We start from the raw sequence: 17,114 nt of genomic DNA on the forward strand, positions 1-17,114 counted from the left end.
TGTGCGGCCATCTTGCCGTGGGCTCTCTAGAAGGCCTGATCTTCTGATTTCCCTATGTGACTCATGGTCACATTTGTCCTTCTAGCTGTGTTCACCGGTTGATAGAACATCTCTGGCAGTGCCTCTGTCAGTTTCCTGAAATGTGGAATAAACCAATATTTTTTTAAAGATCAATAACATAATGTCTTGTGCCGCATTAGTAGGCACATGACTATATCTTGCCATCTGCAAAAACATGGAATCTGGAAGTACACCTCTCCTGTAACTTGACATCTAGACAGGGGCGTGGCCTGACAAGTTGGCCGCGAGGAGCTCTCTCCCCCAACACAGAGGATTTCCTCCATAAATCCTGATTAATCCTGCCACCCAGCTAATCCTGCCGAGGGGACGAGGTGTTAGCCGTTGGGGAGCCTGGTGCCCTCAGGAAGTAGCTCCTTCCGGCTGCGGTGGGCAGCGAGAGGCCTGCGGTGGCCAGCGCAGGTCGCAAAACCAGCATCCAATGTTCGCAGGCCCGAAGGCGGGGGAGGGCGACAGAGGGACTGTCTCCTGCCCGGGGCACCGGTGATCCTGCCAGTTGAACTTGAGTGAGGCTGGCAGTGGCGAGAGTTAGGGGTCCCGCAAGGCACCCTTGTACATCCTGGAGCGGCGGGGCCCTCAGCCCGTAGGTGAACCCCTGTCGGACGGTATACCTGGCAGCGAGAAACTGGAGGAGACGTGAGGAGGAGGAGGCCGGCCTTAAACCTCCGTGGGCCGCGATAGAGAGGTCGGCACCAGTGGCTGGCCTGTAGCGGCCTCTGCGAGCTGCGCGGTCCGCCTTGACTCAGAGGCTCCATGAGCTAGTCGGCAGAGCTGCGGGCTGGGGCGGCGGGTCCCCTCGAGGGCTGGCAGCTTCTGCGGGTAGCTGCGTGGAGGCTGGCGGTGCGGAGGTGCTCTGCCTCGCCACGGATAGACGGAGCACTGGATCGAGACGGAGGATCCATTAGGAGGTGAGATCTGGCAGCACAGGACCAGGGAGGAGATGCAAGGAAGACGCCGTGGGAGGACTGCAGACTGAGGCGGTGGAGCCTGCCCTAAAACTTTGCGTGGGACACAAGTGGGCCCCATACGGGTGCTTCATCGCAGGCTGAGCAGGCCTGGAGTGAGCAGCGTGCATTTTGCACAACGGGTGGCTCCTAAACTGGCTGCTGGTGGAATTTGAGATCTGGGGCAGGTGGGTGCCCCCTCACTTAGCAGACTGGTGGCATCGGGGAGCATCTGCTGGCCAGCTGGCGGGGGTCCTGTGGGCGCCCAGAGAACAGTGAGCTGTGCTGGGGCCACGGGGGAGGGGCGGTGACTGTGCCTTTCACCCAGAAGGAGGTGATACCTGGGTGGGCGCTGACCGGTGGCTCCACTGGGGTGGCAGCTGAGTTCCATTGGAAGACATATCCTGTGGAGTGATGAGCTTTCTTGGTGTTGACTGACATCCTCCTGCCCCTTGGTGAGAACGCCCTGAGACTACTGGGGTACGGACGGAGTGAGCAGATGGGGAACGATAGAGCGGCGAAGGTGGCTGGAATGCACTCCATTACACAATATACTACCCCAAGACAACCTACGCAGTGAATCACACAGCAGGTGGGGAAAGACAGTGGGGACCGGGGAGGGGGGGGGAGGAGGGACACAGTGGAACCCACAAGAGTGGATCTGATGCAAGCCATTCAGGGACTCCGCTCACCATTGGAACACCTGATAGAGACTGTGTCCATCGACCTTAACTTACTGAGGGCAGACCTCCGCAAAGTCTCAGAAAAAGTCAACACAGCGGAAACCAACATAGGGACCCTCCAGGGGGAAATGGCCACACTGAAGAGGCAGAGGACCACAGTAACTGCCAAAGTGGCCGAGCTTGGCAGGAGGGCAGATGATGCGGAAGGACGCTCCCGCCGCAGCAACATTCGGGTGCTGGGGTTCCCGGAGAAATCAGAGGGGACCTCAGCGGAGCGATTCCTGGAGGTTTGGATCAGGTCGTCACTCAGGCCCCGTGGTCTGTCAGAGGTTTTTGTCATTGAAAGGGCGCATAGGACCCTGGTCCCTCTGCCCCCTTCAGGGGCCCCTCCGAGAGCCTTTATTGCAAAAGTCCTTAACTACAGAGACTGTATCCTGAGAGCGGCCTGCAAGCAGCAGGTCCACCAATATGGAAACTGCAGTATTGCCATATTCCCTGACTAGACAAAAGAGGTGTAGGAAAATCGCAAATCTTTCTTGGCAGCAAAACAGAAACTAAAGGCCATGGGACTGACATATATGTTGTTGTAACCTGTCAAATTGAAAGTCATCCACAATGGCAAAGCACACTTTTTTGAAAAGCCACAGGAGGTATGGGACTGGCTTGAAATTTGGGCGCCGGAGACCGGTGGCCGGGCCCGAGAGATCAGGGGAGGAAAAGGACACTGGACAATCGACCATGTAGAGCTCCTACTGATCCCGGCAGTGAAGCCTGGGAGCGAGACTCAATGATCACTCACAGAATCCACATAGGGGAAGATGGAGCTAAGCACATGTCAAAGTCAAGCTCTCAGGGGAAGGTGAGCTGGTCATGTGAGCGGGGACCCTCGGGGAGTTTGCCTATCGCAGCCGGGGCTCCATCCCAGGGACGTAGTTCGTCGATGTGGCCTCCTGCGAGAAGGCTGTGATAGAAGGCTTAGGACCATGGCACCAGAGAGGAAATGTGGCAGTTGTCTGTTCAGATCCCTGAGGGGCCAAACATGCAGCCATGAACATGTGCTTGCCAAGCGGACACAATGGAATGACTCTTCCTAGTTTTGCTGTGTCACAAGCCGCCACAGTGTAAAGCTGGGACAACAAGCTGAGTTTCATACATGCTCAGGTCATTACAGTAAGCAGATAGCAGGGTGTCTTGATGCTGTAAGAAGTTAGTATTGGGGGGGTAGCCAATTAAGTGAACAGGCCCAGACTGCAGGGAATGTATGAGGTATTCGAATACACATGGGACGTTTAGTTGGCTCGATCGTATATTGCTCACCCAACATACCACCCCCAAAGTTCAGAGAGTATCCCAACTTACAAGATATTTGTCGGACTACACCCCAGTGATGTGTGTGTTTCAGTGGGTCTGTCCCTCACGTATCCTGTATAGCTGGAGATTCCCATCAGAGATTCTTCAGGATCCGGTGGGCAGAGAGACAATTGCACAATCACTAGCAGACTACATGGAACATAATTGGATGTCCACACACAGGCAGGCAACAGAATGGGAAAGCATGTAAGACCGTACTCCAGGGAGGATGTATGGGGTTTGCGTGTGGAGTGCGGAAGGCATTGCAGGCACAACTTAGTGACAGGGAGGATGTCCGGGTGGTGTGCCATCAAAGTGCAGTGCGGGGGTGCAATAGATAACAGGAGGAAATTAACCTTCTTCAAGTGACTGAAATCAGAGATAAACTTGAACGCTACACTTTAAAATCATATATAGACAACTCCTACATCGTGAGAGTGACAGCTCCGGGAGGCTTTGGCATGGATCCTCTGACGGGAAAAGCCGCGCTCCACAGTACTCGATTTCACAAACCCCTGGTGGGGGAGGCAAGCACACAACATGATATAATCACAGTATTCAGGGATCACCTTGAGGAAGTATATTAGACCCCGGGGGATCCAGACCTAGAAAGATTAGGGGAATACCTGACAGGGGTGTGCCTCCCTCGACTGAGTGAGGCGGGGGTGCAGGCACTGGAGGCTGACCTTAGACTTGAGGAGGTGAAGGTGGCCATTAAATCTCTCCCACTGGGGAGAAGTCCAGGAAGTGACGGCTTAACGGCCGAACTCTATCAGGCATTTGCGACTGGATTCGCTCTGCGACTTTTGGCCGTATACAATGAGGCGTTAACTGCTAATATATTGCCAGACTCAATGCAGGAAGGCCTCATTGCGATGATCTCCTAATCAGGGATTGCCTCCTCTGACCCAGCGTCATACCGCCCTATCACGATGATTAACCTCAATGTTAAAATCCTATGTAAAATCCTTGCAACGTGACTTGCCCAGGGGTGGCCACTTGGTGCATCTTGACCAATGTGGGTTCATGCCGGGATGAAATGACTATGAACACCCGTAGGCTCATGCATGTCCTTCATGGAGTTGAGGATAGTGAGGAAGACCTGGCACTGGTTTCGATAGATGTAGCGAAAGCGTTTGATACCGGCAACTGGGTTTATCTCCTCCGGGTCCTAGGTGCCTTCGGATTTGGGCCACAATTTCAGAGGTGGGTCAAACTCCTCTACACAGAACCATCAGCGAGCGTCAGAATGGGGAGACATTGCTCAGACACACTGAATATACGGACGGGGACACGGCAGGGGTGTCCTTTGTCACCATTGCTTTTTGCAATGGCCTTGGAACCGTTGGTGCAGAGACTTAGGCTCGACATGGAGGGGTGGGGCATCCTTCTGAGTGGGACATGCCACCTACTGTCACTGTATGCCGATGATACGCTCTTTTACCTCAGGAATCCCAGAGTCTCACTCCCTATATTGATGCAAGAGCTGGAGAACTTCTGGCATTTGTCTGGCCTATGCATTAATGTAAATAAATCTCTGATATTCCCCCTGGGGAGGCCTAGCTCGGTTCCCACCGGGTGCACTGCCGATCATGCCCCTGTGCTGGGAGAATTACCATTTCTGATATCTCGGGATTATGGTGGCTCACACAGTCCAGCGCCATAATCAACTCAACATTGAGAGGGGACTCTGGGGCTTGGAAAGCTCTGTGCGATTTTGGAACACCCTCCCATTATCAATAATGGGGCGAGTAGCGGTCGCAAAGATGAGTTTGTATACGATGCAGAATTCGCTTGACACACTCCCTTGCTCGTTATTCAGGTGTCTGCATTCCCAGCTGGTGTCCCTGGTATAGGCGGGGGCTGCTGCAGGGTGAAGCGGGAGACTCTTCAATTCCCACTCGCTGAGGGGGGACTGGCATTACCCAATTTGGAGTACTACTATTTAGCCTCCCAGTTACAAAACGCGGCGCTCTGGCTAGCGGAGGGTGACAATTGGGAGAAAACCCTTCTTAGGGATGACACCCGGCATGAAACCCTTGCACAGCTGCTACATACGGGGGGTAGAGGGGAACAATCACTCCCATACAAAATAAAACATACAGCAACACTGTGGATGCGGGTGGTGAAAGTGGTCTTGCACCGTGCACCATTTGCGCGGGACTTTGAGTTTTGGGATTTTCCAGAAATTCAATACTTAACCTCCACGGTGGATGCTTGACCCTGGCAAGAGGGTGGGTGCTTAACGCTTGCGGTTCTCTACCCCAGTGAGACCTTTATGGCCTTCGAGGCGGCACATCATATGTTTGGGTTGAACCAGGGACTGTTCTTAACATATGCCAGTATACTTAATATAGCCCAAGAGATATGGCCCACTTACCTGGAGGCCCGCCCTCCTCATTACTGTTTAGGGTACTCCTGGAATACGGGGGATGCAAACATCTTATATCACACACATATAAGGCCATGGTGGCAGATACGCCTAGGCCTGTTCCGCGGGCTCGACAGGCGTGGGACATCGAACTGACCGCCCCGTTGGAAGAGTCGCAGTGGAAGGCAATATGTGCCTTGCTCCGCCAGGGGGCCTGTAATGCTAGATTCAAACTAATATATTTTAATTACATACATCGCACATATGTCACCCCTGCCTTCCTCCATAGCATTGATCCTAGTAGGGATGACCGTTGCCAACTCTGTAGTTCGCGACCCGCAACCTTCCTACACTTAGCATGGGATTGTCCTCCAGTACAAAGCTTTCGGGAGGTTGTGGTCCAAACTTTAAGAGGAGTAGGGGGATGAGACTGAAGCGGACCTCCGTTCAATGCCTTCTGGGGAATGTCAAGAGAAGAAAAGATTTTTAAAAATGGAATGGAAATTTATGCAGCTGGCCCTGGTGTTCGCCAGGCGTAGGGTGGCGATTGCTTGGATGAATACGTGGGGACCCAGCATACAGGGATGGCATAAAGACATCAAGGAATGGGCAGTGGCAGAAGAAATACGGTTCCGGCAGGTTAGAAGGGATAAACACCTTGAGGAGGATATACAGACATGGCAGGAGATACTTACCCAAATTAATTAAGTTGAAGAAACTGGGCAGGATGTCTCCGTGGGTACTCAAGAATAGCAGTTGTGCAGACTTTGTTACTAGGAATAGCACTTACACCGTTACGGGGAACACAATGACTCTATATATGATGCACACCTCTTGTACCTTCCGAATATGGGCTAGGGACTACTTCTGAGATGTAATGTCATGAAGGAGAATGGGGGGGACTGGCCTATATGTGCAAACATGTTCTTGATGCAAGTTTAGAATGTACAGAGAGTTGAAAAATTAAAAATAAAGTAAAAAAAAAAAAAAAATGACATCTAGACCTCACATTTGTCTTTTGAACATCCTGCTTTTTCCAGCTTTTTTTAATCCCTTGCCACTTTAATTTGCAGCTCCCTCAATTCCTCAAGTGAGTGAGCTGACATTGACTAGCAACTTTTGGCATTTTCCATTTGACATTCTGGTTTTTCATTTGTTCCCAGTATACCAGACGCAAGAGCATAGAAAGTCACAACCTCATTTGCAAAATGATTGCCATATTAAACCATGTGCTCTCCACTTTTGTGTGCGTCACATTTAACAACAACAATCTTCTTTGGGATTTGTCGGTGTCTAATAAGTCCAGAATTTGTATCCCATTACGTATTTTGGTGCCAGTAAATGTCAAGTAAACACTTCTGTGACCACACTTCGTCAAAATCATTGACCACTACAAAACTGTATTGGTTATCTTTATAGATTGTAACACTCAATCTAATTGCTATGCAGCATGCTCTTCTGTTTGCGATCAATTCTGCTATTTCTGCTGAAGGTACATTACACGAGCATAATGCTGCCACAATATATTCTATTGTACAACTTGCATATGCTGCTCAAATAATGCCATAATGTCCTCTCAGACAATAGCCATTCACAAACAAAATTAAATTAGCCAAATGAGGAGTACATCTTGAATATACAGAACTTTGTGGTGCACAACTCTGTCACATCAATATAATCATGGTCACTTTTATCTTTTTTGTCATCATCTCCTCCTTTGGCAATGGTAGACATGTTGCGGGGTTCAGGATATTGCAGCAGTTAACTCAAATGTTCTTTGCCCCAAGAATAATTTGTTCATACTTAAGCAGCTGTTGAGTACATGTACTAGTCAGCAATATCTCAGCCGAATGTGTAACCAACACACTAAGGCCCTCATTACAACCCTGGCGGTCGGTGATAAAGTGGTGGTAATACTGCCAACAGGCTGGCGGTAATTACCGCCAAATTATGACCATGGCGGAAAGAGCTCAGATAGACAGCCACTTTACCACAGCCACCACGGCGGTTGCCGCCAACAGCCAGGCGCCCACTGTATTATGACAGCCCAATCCACCACCTTTACCGGGACGGTACCAATGACATCAAAAGCCTGGCAGAAACAGAGCTCAGAAGTGAAAGGACTCACCATTGGAGACACAGGCAACAACCACGCAGCCATGGAGCCCGAGCTGCAAATATTTCCGATGATTTTTTACGTCCTGCTCCACCATGAACACCAACGGCTGCAAAGACGACCACGGTGAGTGTAGCCACCCAGCACATAAGGGAGGGGGGGGGGGAAGAAGAGAGTGACACACCCATGAACCACACACACCCCCACCCCAAAACCATGCACACAATCAGATGCAGTAAGAAAACATTTTTACCCTGTACCCCTCAGGAATAATGCAAGGACAACACCAATAGATGAAAGTGAGTGTAATAATATAAATACAGTAGAGATATGTACATCCAGTCTAAAAGTATATACATATGTACAATTCAAGGGACACTGTCCAGTCCTCAATGTGCGTGGGCTACATGACAAAGTCCAAGTTCCCACTTGTCTTCTGCACCAACACGGAGAGAAAACTGCAGGGGCATCAGTTGGAAAATAGGCAGGCACCTCAGGGTGACGGGGGGGGCACCTCAGCCGGCAGATTGAACAACACCACTGTTCCTGCAGGGGGCAACATGCCCATTGCTCTGTCCTGAGGAGTGCATGGCCACAGTCGCAAGTCGGTGACTTGCCCACATGCTCTGGAGAGGGCAACATGCCCTGTGCTTGGTCCTGGGGAGTGCAAGGCCGCAGTCTCTCAAGTGGGTGACTTGCTCACATGCTCTGGAGGGGGCAATATGCCCTGTGCTTGGTCCTGGCGAGTGCAAGGCCACAGCCTCTCAAGTGGGTGACTGGCCCACATGCTCTGGAGAGTGCAACATGCCCTGTGCTTGGTCCTGGGGAGTGCAAGGCCACAGTCTCTCAAGTGGGTGAATTGCCCACTGGCTCTGGAGAGGGAAACATGCCCTGTGCTTGGTCCTGGGAGTGCAAGGCCACAGTCTCTCAAGTGGGTGACTTGCCCACTGGTTCTGGAGAGGGCATTGTGCCTTGTGTTCTTCATCCTGGAGAGGATGGGATGAGTGGGTGACTTGCCCACTGGCTCTGGATGGGGCATCGTGCCCTGTGATGCAGATCTTGGGGAGCGCAAGGTCACAGTCTATCAAGTGGGTGTCATTCCCACAGGATTTGCAGGGGACAGGACGCACAACAGCCCATTGAGGCAGGTCTACAGAACGTCCGCCGGCGGTGACAGCTGCTCAGTAGTGGCAGTTGTGTTGTTGCTGCTGGCAATGGTTGTGGGGGGAACCTCCAGCCCATCCCCTGCAGCCTCGGATGGCTGCCCACTGGTGGTGGTGCTGCTGCTGATGGCGGTGGTTGTGGGGGGAAGCTCCAGCCCATCCCCTGCAGCCTCGGGTGGCTGCCCACTGGTGGTGGTGTGCTGCTGCTGGAGCTGGTTGTAGGGGGAAGCTCCAGCCCATCCCCTGCAGCCTCGGACGGCTGCCCACTGGTGGTGGTGGTGGTGGTGGTGCTGCTGCTGCTGCTGGCGGTGGTTGTGGGGTGAAGCTCCAGCCCATCCCATGCTGCCTCGGATGGCTGCACAACCATGGTTGGTGGTGGGGGCTCCTACTGAGTCCCAGCACCAGGCCCCTTGTCCTTCCTGCCTGCTCGTGCAGGCTCCTTGCCCTTCCGGGCAGCAGCTGGGGATGGCTCCTTGCCCTTCCGGGCAGCAGCTGGGGATGGCTCCTTGCCCTTCCGGGCAGCAGCTGGGGATGGCTCCTTGCCCTTCCGGGCAGCAGCTGGGGATGGCTCCTTGCCCTTCCGGGCAGCAGATGCACATGGCTCCTTGCCCTTTCTGGCAGCACTTGGGGCAGGCACCCTTTCCGTGAGGCAGCCTGGTGCCCTGGATCCTTTCTCACCACGAGTGGGTGTGGACAGTACTGGGCCCGTGGACTGGGTGGCTAAGGTGCTTGCCTGGGTTTTAGACACCCTGGCCAAACGTGAAGGACATGGGGGGCGAGGCAGGGAAGAGGTCAATGGTGGAGAGGAAAAACTTCTTAGGGACATTGGGGTGGGGAGAAGAAGAAGGTATAGGAGTGGAGGAAGAGGAAGTGGTTGTGGAGTCTTTCTGCTGTCTTTGGGTGCAGATGCATGGGCTGGATGCTGTTGGGAGGTGGATCGCTGTTGGGTTTCTGAGTGCTTGCGTTTGTGTACCTTGGGGGGGGGAGGGACAGACACAGTGGGAGAGGACACACAGGACGTGTGCATGGCTGTTGTGGTGGTGTCTGCCAGTGAGGTGTGTGTTCTGATAGGTGTGCTGGTGATGGGGATAGTAGATGATGGTGTAGTGCATGCAGGTGTGTGTAGACGCAACTGGGAGGGAGGTGGAGGTGGAGGAGGAGTAGGACAGGGGACACAGTGGAGGCAGTTTGACGTTGGCATGTCTGCATCTGGATGGTGTTTGTGTGAGTGCCTGTGGGATGATGTGTGGTGCTTGTGTTTGCCTGTGCCACTCTTGTGTGTCGTCTTATGGTTGGGGTTGAGGGGTATGGGATTGGGTAGAGGAAGTTGGAGGGTGGAAACAGGGACAATGGCTGCCATCAGAGAGGAGGCCAAAGCCTGGATAGATCTCTGTTTGGCCGCCAAGCCAGTGTGAATGCCCTCCAGAAATGCATTGGTGTTTTGCATTTGGGCTGCCAGCCCCTGGATGTCATTCACAATGGTTGACTGCCCAACAGAGATGGATCGCAGAAGGTCAATAGCCTCCTCACTCAGGGCAGCAGGGCCAACTGGAGCAAGGCCTGATGTGCCTGGGGCGAAGGAGATGCCAACCCTCTTGGGTGAGAGGGCATGGGCAACTCGATGAGGGGCTGTTGGGAGGTCGGTGCTGGTACAGGGGAGGCAGTTATACCTGTAACAACCAGGGAGCTTCCATCGGAGGAGGTATCTGTGTCCGAACTGTCCCCTCCAGTCTCCGCCGTGGTGCTCCCCTCACCCTCCGTCCCACTTTTGCCCTCACCGTTGGTGGACTCTGCCTCCTGGGTCCTGTGGGATGCAGCTCCCTCCGTCGCCGGTGCCTCTGCTCCTCCACCAGATGATGCTAATGCACATAAGGACAGGATGACAAAACATAAAGGGGGTAGAGACAAAGGATACACTTGGTCAATGGCTGCACCAACACCACAGTTCGCGTACACAGCACCCTCACACACAGGGAACAGCCCTACGCAGTATGCAATGCATTACCAGTAACAATGCTAGTCACCAGGGCATGGGGAGGGACACATACCGCCAACTGCAGCATACCTGGGACCCACACAGCCCTGCCCAGTAGTGGATGCCTACAAGCTAGGTAGGAGGACTATCATATCAGAACTCTTGCCACCAGGGGACCTACGCTGCACTGTCAGGCCTGGCGTAGGGGCACCCACTGACACACATCCCCCACCCGGATACGACCCCACCAGGCGTAAGTTGTAATGATGAGCACTGTACTCACCCCCTGGTGGCTGCTGTGATGCCCTCAAGCGCCCATCCAGCTCTGGATAGGCCACCGCCAGTATGCGGGCCATCAGAGGGGTCAGGGTTCGACGGGCACCCCTTCCTCGTTGGGAGGACATCCCCAGCTGGTCCTCCGCCGTCTTCCGTGCCCAGCGTCTCAGGTCCTCCCACCGTTTCCGACAGTGGGTGGTCCGCCTGCCATAGACCCCCAGGGTCTGCATGTCCTTGGCGATGGCACGCCATATACCCTTCTTTTGATGGGCGTTGACCTGCAGAGGAAATACACACAGGGAAAGGTATGAGTCAGACCATCCTGCCTGTTACAATCATGGCCCACCATACCCCTTCCAATCCCCATTTGCACAGACCGGGGCCAGCACACAAACAGCACGCCGCCCAGGGGACATCCAACAACCCCCCCCCCACACACACACACACACACACGAGGCCTTCACACACACCACTCCATGCATTAATGCCCCATGCTTCGTGCTCACAGTGTCCTCACCTGTAGGTCTGGAGGCCCATACAGCAGTCCGTACTGGGGTAGGATCCCATCCACCAGTCTCTCCAACTCGATTGAAATGAAGGCGGGGGGCCCTGGATGATAATTGCGTCACAATAAAAAGTTTGACATACAGGACAAATCCCACTTACCCATTATAAATTGACATCATGCATCATACTGTTGTGGCTCCAATGTTCAGTTTGTGACCGGCTCCTCACTCTTTTGCCCCTTAGATTGCTACTGCTGCGGATGAATAGGAGATCAAGACATACCCCCACGTGCAGACCCTGATGGACTTGGCAACAATGGAGGACAGGCACATTATCCTCACCTATATACTTGACAGGGCCACAATCACAGAGCAGTGTGCCCAACTGGAGCCTGACCTGATATCTGCTATCTGTCACCCCACTGGAATCCCCCCTCTTGTGCAAGTCCTATCTGTGGTCCATTTCTTGGCAACTGGTTCTTTCCAAGTGACAGTGGGCTTGGCAGCAAGAATGTCACAGCCATTGTTCTCCATAGTGCTGACCAGAGTGTTGTCTGCCCTGATTAAACACATGTGCAGCTTCATTGTTTCCCCCAAGTGGATGATTTGGCCACAGTGATGGCTGACCTCTATGTAATGGGACATATCCCCAACATAATTGGGGCAATTGATGGAACTCATATTGCATTTGTCCCCAGCTCCCCCTTCCCCCAGCAAAATGAAGAGGTATTCCGATATCGAAAAAAATATTTTCTGTCTTTTCTGTTACCCCCTCTCCCTCCTGCGCCACTGCTGCCCTGGCGACACTCCCTCACCCTCGCAAAGCGCTTTTCCCACCCTCTCTTCTCCCAGTTGACCAGAACCCCTGCCTCATTCCCCTTCTTAATGGCGATCCCAGATCTGTGAAAGGGCGACTCCACTGACCTCCTGGTCAGCGTCTGTTGCCCTCCCCAGCTCTTCCTGCTGCTGCCTCTGCCTTGGGAACGAACTGAGAGCCTGCCTGACTCTCAGTTCAAGGCCCTCCTCCACCCACAAGCTCCCATCTGTGCCTCATCCCTGGTGGCCTAGTGGCCATCTACAAGTAAGTATGTATTAACTGTCTCTCTCTGTCTCTCCTTACTCCTGCCTTTATACTTCTGCCTTTTACCTCTGTTTTTACTTTGTTTTCATTTTTTCTGTCTCCTCTTATTTTTCTGTCTCTTCTGTTACCCTCTCCTTCTCGTGCCACTGCTGCCCCCGCACCCCCACCCACGCAAAGCGATTTTTCCCTCCCAGCTGACCAGACCTTCCGTCTCCCTCTCCTTCTTAATGGCGGCCGCAGCACTGTGAGAGGGCAGCTCCACTGATCTCCTGGTCAGCATCTGTTACCCTCCCCTGCTCCTCCAGCTGCTGCCTCTGCCTTGGGAACGAACTGAGAGCCTGCCTGACTCTCATTTCAAGGCCCTCCTCCACCCGCAGGCTCCAGCCTGCGCCTCATCCCTGATGGCCTAGTGGCCATCTACAAGTAAGTGTTCTCTGTCTCTCCTTACTCCTGCTTTTATACTTATTCTTTCTATCTCTGCTTTTACTTCGTTTTCTTTTTTTTTTTCTGTCTCTGCTCTTATTTTTCTGTCTCTTCTGTTACCCTCTTCCTCCCGCACCGCTGCTGCCCCACCCACTTAACCACATGGCAAAGCACTTTTCCCGCCTCCGAGCTGACCAGACCCCCACCTCTCTCCCATTCTTAATGGCGGCCATGCGCAGCAGGCGTGCTTTGGTGCCCCAAAGGCAAGCCTGACCGCGTCCCAGACCCTGGTTCTTGCCCCATCCACCAGTTCGACACCAGCACTCTATACGCCCTCAACCCAAGAAGATCCGCAGCCTGCCACCAAGCCAACCCCAGGAACACCCATGGACCTTTTTCTTGCCGTGCTTGCTCCAACACCTTCCAAGGACCACCCAATGTTCCTGCACCAGGCACAGACAGCCATCTCAAGTGCATACTCCTCAACATATGCTCCCTCGTCAAACACACAGTAGAAGTATGGGACCTCCTCGACTCAACAGCCCCGGAAGTCTTCTTTACAGAGCTCTGGATCACCCCCACCACGGCCATCCCGGACAACTACAAAATCATCAACAAGGACAGAGCCACCCGGCCTGGAGGAGGCACCGCCATAATCTACAAGAACAACTTCTGCCTGACTACCAGCACCGAGCCACAGTCTCAGCCAATGCACGAGCACCTACACTTCAAGATCCAGACCAATCCAAACACCTCCCTGCATGGTACCCTCATCTACAGGCCACCTGGACCACAGCCCCAGTTCTGCGCAAATATCACCAACCTCGTCGCTCCCCAAGCACACACCTCCTCCGACTACATCCTACTCGGTTACCTCAATTTCCACCTTGACACCCTTGATGACCCCAACACCTCAAACTTCCTGGACAACCTCACAACTCACAGCCTCAAACATCTCGTCAACGTCCCCACCCACAGAGATGCATACTTTCGCGACCCTGTCTTTTCAGCAGGGGACAACATCCCCATCTCCCACACCTCCGAACATCATTGGACCGACCACAAGTGCATCCACTTTCCCTACACAAAACACCGCACACCACCACACCCCCCATCCCCTGGCAGATGCTGCGGCGGCAAAGTCACAGAAGCACATCTCACCAACGCTCTCAACCACTCCCTCCCACTGGAGGCAACAGACGCTAACAAAGCCTCAGCCAACCTACACCGATGGCTCACAAACTCAGCTGAACTCTGAGCCTTCCCATGGGAAATCAGCAGGGAATCGAAAGATCAAAACACCCAAGTGGTTTGCGCCAGACCTACAGGAATCCAAGTGCGCCTGCAGATGATTGAAACATAAATGGAGGCTCAGCAAATCCACGAAGACCTTCCAGCCTACAAAATAGCAGTCACCACGCACCACCAGAACATCAGAACCGATAAAGCCACCTTTCAAGCACACCTCTACATCAGCACTCACAACGGCAAAGAGCCCTTTGCCATCGTCAAAGAGTTCACAAACCCCAGGGCAGGCACCTCATCCATCCCTCCCTCCCAAGACCTCTGCAGTGACCTCGCCACCATCTTTCACTGTAAGATCCAGGACACCTACAAAGGCTTCAGGAACCAAAGCCTGCCAGCATTGCTCACCACCACGGACCTTGCGCCCCACTAGGTACTGAACGCCTGGACCCCCATCACCATAGAGGACACCCAAAGATTGATGAACTCCATCCACTCAGGAGCACCCTCGGATCCATGCCCTCATCACATCCTCAACTTTGGGCAGCGCCTCAATAGCACCAGAGCTCTGCCAAACCATCAATCTGTCCTTCAAGACCACCACATTCCCATCAGACTGGAAACGTGCTGAAATCAGCCCACTACTCAAGAAACCCACCACCGACCCTGGGGAGCTGAAGAACTACAGACCCATCTCTTTGCTCCCTTTCCCAGCCAAGGTAATGGAGAAGGCCATCAACCAGCAACTCACTGAGTTACTCAAGACACACCTCCTAGACTCTTCCCAGTCCAGCTTCAGAAGCAACCACAGCACCGAAACCGCACTCTAAGCAGCCGCCGATGATATACACATCATACTGGAACATGGAGGCACTACCACACACATCCTCCTTGACCTCTATGCTGCATTTGACACCGTCTCCCACTCCACCTTCTGCAACAAACTGCACAACATCGGCATCTGAGACAAAGCCCTGAACTGGATCAGGTCCTTCTTCACCGGAAGAACACAGAAGGTCAGACTACCACTGTTCACATCAGAACCTAAAGACACTTGATGCGGAGTTCCCTAAGGATCCACAATTAACCAGACGATTTTCAATGTCTACATCATGGCCCCACTCTCCAAGATCACCAGACAACACGAGCTAAACATAGTCTGCTACGCTGACAGTACCCAACTGATCCGAGGACTCTGCGCAAGCCAAGCGGAACTTCCACAACGGAATGAGAGCAGTCGCCGCCTGGATGGAGGCCAGCTGCCTCAAGCTCAGCTCAGACGAGACAGAGATCCTTGTGATCGGCTCCACAACTTCTGCCTGGAACGACTCCTGGTGGCCCACCACACTGGGTAACGCCTCCGCCCCCACGGACCATGCGCCCAACCTTGGCATCATCCTGGAATCCACTCTATTGATGACCCTCCAAGTAAATGCCGTCTCCTCATCAGGCTTCCACATCCTCTGTCTCCTGAGGAAGACCTTCAAATGGATTTCCCCTGACACGAGGAAGACAGTCACCCACACACTCATCACCAGCAAACTGGACTATGGCAACGCACTATATGCCTGCATTACCAGGAAACCTCAATGAAGACTACAACGAGTCCAGAGTGCAGCAGCCAGACTCATCGTTGCCATCCCCCGACACAGCTGAATCTCCTCCCACCTCAAAGACCTACACTGGCTCCCAGTCAACAAGCGCATCAGATACAAACTCCTGATCCACTCCTTCAAGGCACTGCACAATATAGGACCAGCATACCTCAACCACTGCCTCACCTTCTACGTACGCAACATACGTCTCTGTTCCTCCCAGCTTGCCCTTGCAGCCATCCCCAAGATCCGGAAAAGTACAGCAGGAGCAAGATCCTTCTCCTACCTAGCAGCCTGGACATGGAACACACTTCCCCTAAAGTTCAGGCAGACTGCATCACTGAAGGACCTCAAGACCTGGCTCTTCGACTGAACAGCACACCTTCATTCAGCGCCTTGAGACCCTATAGGTGATTAGCCACGCTTTACAAGTCCTGATTGATTGATTGAAAAGATGAAAGATTACGCTGACAAGCATTGGTGTGCGAAGAACATTGTTTTCAATTAAGTAGATTGAGTATTTGTGCGACAACAGGAAAATTGAATTCTGATGCTCTGTTTGATGCTGACCCAAGTTGTAACTAACAAAGGACACATGCTCACCGTCCTGGAAACTATATCACGCAAAATTCTGCACACTGCAGGCATCTGCCTCATCATTCGCTAGTTCCTAATGAAGAGACGAGACTGGTTCGATTGAGACTGTAGAAAGCCCCTTGACTGCATCTGGCCCTACATCATCAGTGCCAGTCATGGACACTCCTCTTCTCTCTTCACATCCTAAGAGACACCATTGGGGTGTTTAGTCAGAACTCCATGATGACTTATAGAGGAGTTGCAATATATATACATATCTGTAAAAAAAATATTTTTTATTTAGTTTCTTGTGAGTTAGCGATGACGGGACCCTTTTGGTTCCTGACGGACTCCTTAGAACTGTGACATAAGTGTTCGAGTGTGGTGAATAGATTTCATGTTAGAATGTTGAGTTTACGGTTACACGCAGAGCAATAAAGACGTGTAAGACCAAGCTCCGTGTGTGACAGTCATTTATGATTATCCAGGCTGAGGAGGACGCTACAGACGCTTGCCAGACTTCACACTTGCCCCTGTTGAAGGGATTCTACAGTGCAGCAGCATGCCCAATTAGGGACTCAAAGCAATATGTTCATATCTCCACCATCTTGATGGAATTCCAATGGCTCCTTTTGATGGAACAGCCAAACTCGCTATCTGAGGTGGACTTTACCTCACCTGCTGTATCAGACATGAAGCAAAGAAGTCCAAAAAAAGGAAAAAAACAGACTT

At 52.7% G+C, this 17,114-nt stretch overlaps 1 protein-coding gene across 6 annotated transcripts in view; it reads left to right on the forward strand.

Annotated features, from left to right (window-relative positions):
• The window catches only part of CAB39L (calcium binding protein 39 like), an 803,103-nt gene that overhangs the window by 562,493 nt on the left and 223,496 nt on the right, over positions 1 to 17,114 (forward strand). The gene's annotated exons all lie outside the window — the stretch shown is intronic.

This window comes from Pleurodeles waltl, chromosome 8 (assembly GCF_031143425.1).
Source record: "Pleurodeles waltl isolate 20211129_DDA chromosome 8, aPleWal1.hap1.20221129, whole genome shotgun sequence".
NCBI classification, from domain to species: Eukaryota; Metazoa; Chordata; class Amphibia; order Caudata; family Salamandridae; genus Pleurodeles; species Pleurodeles waltl.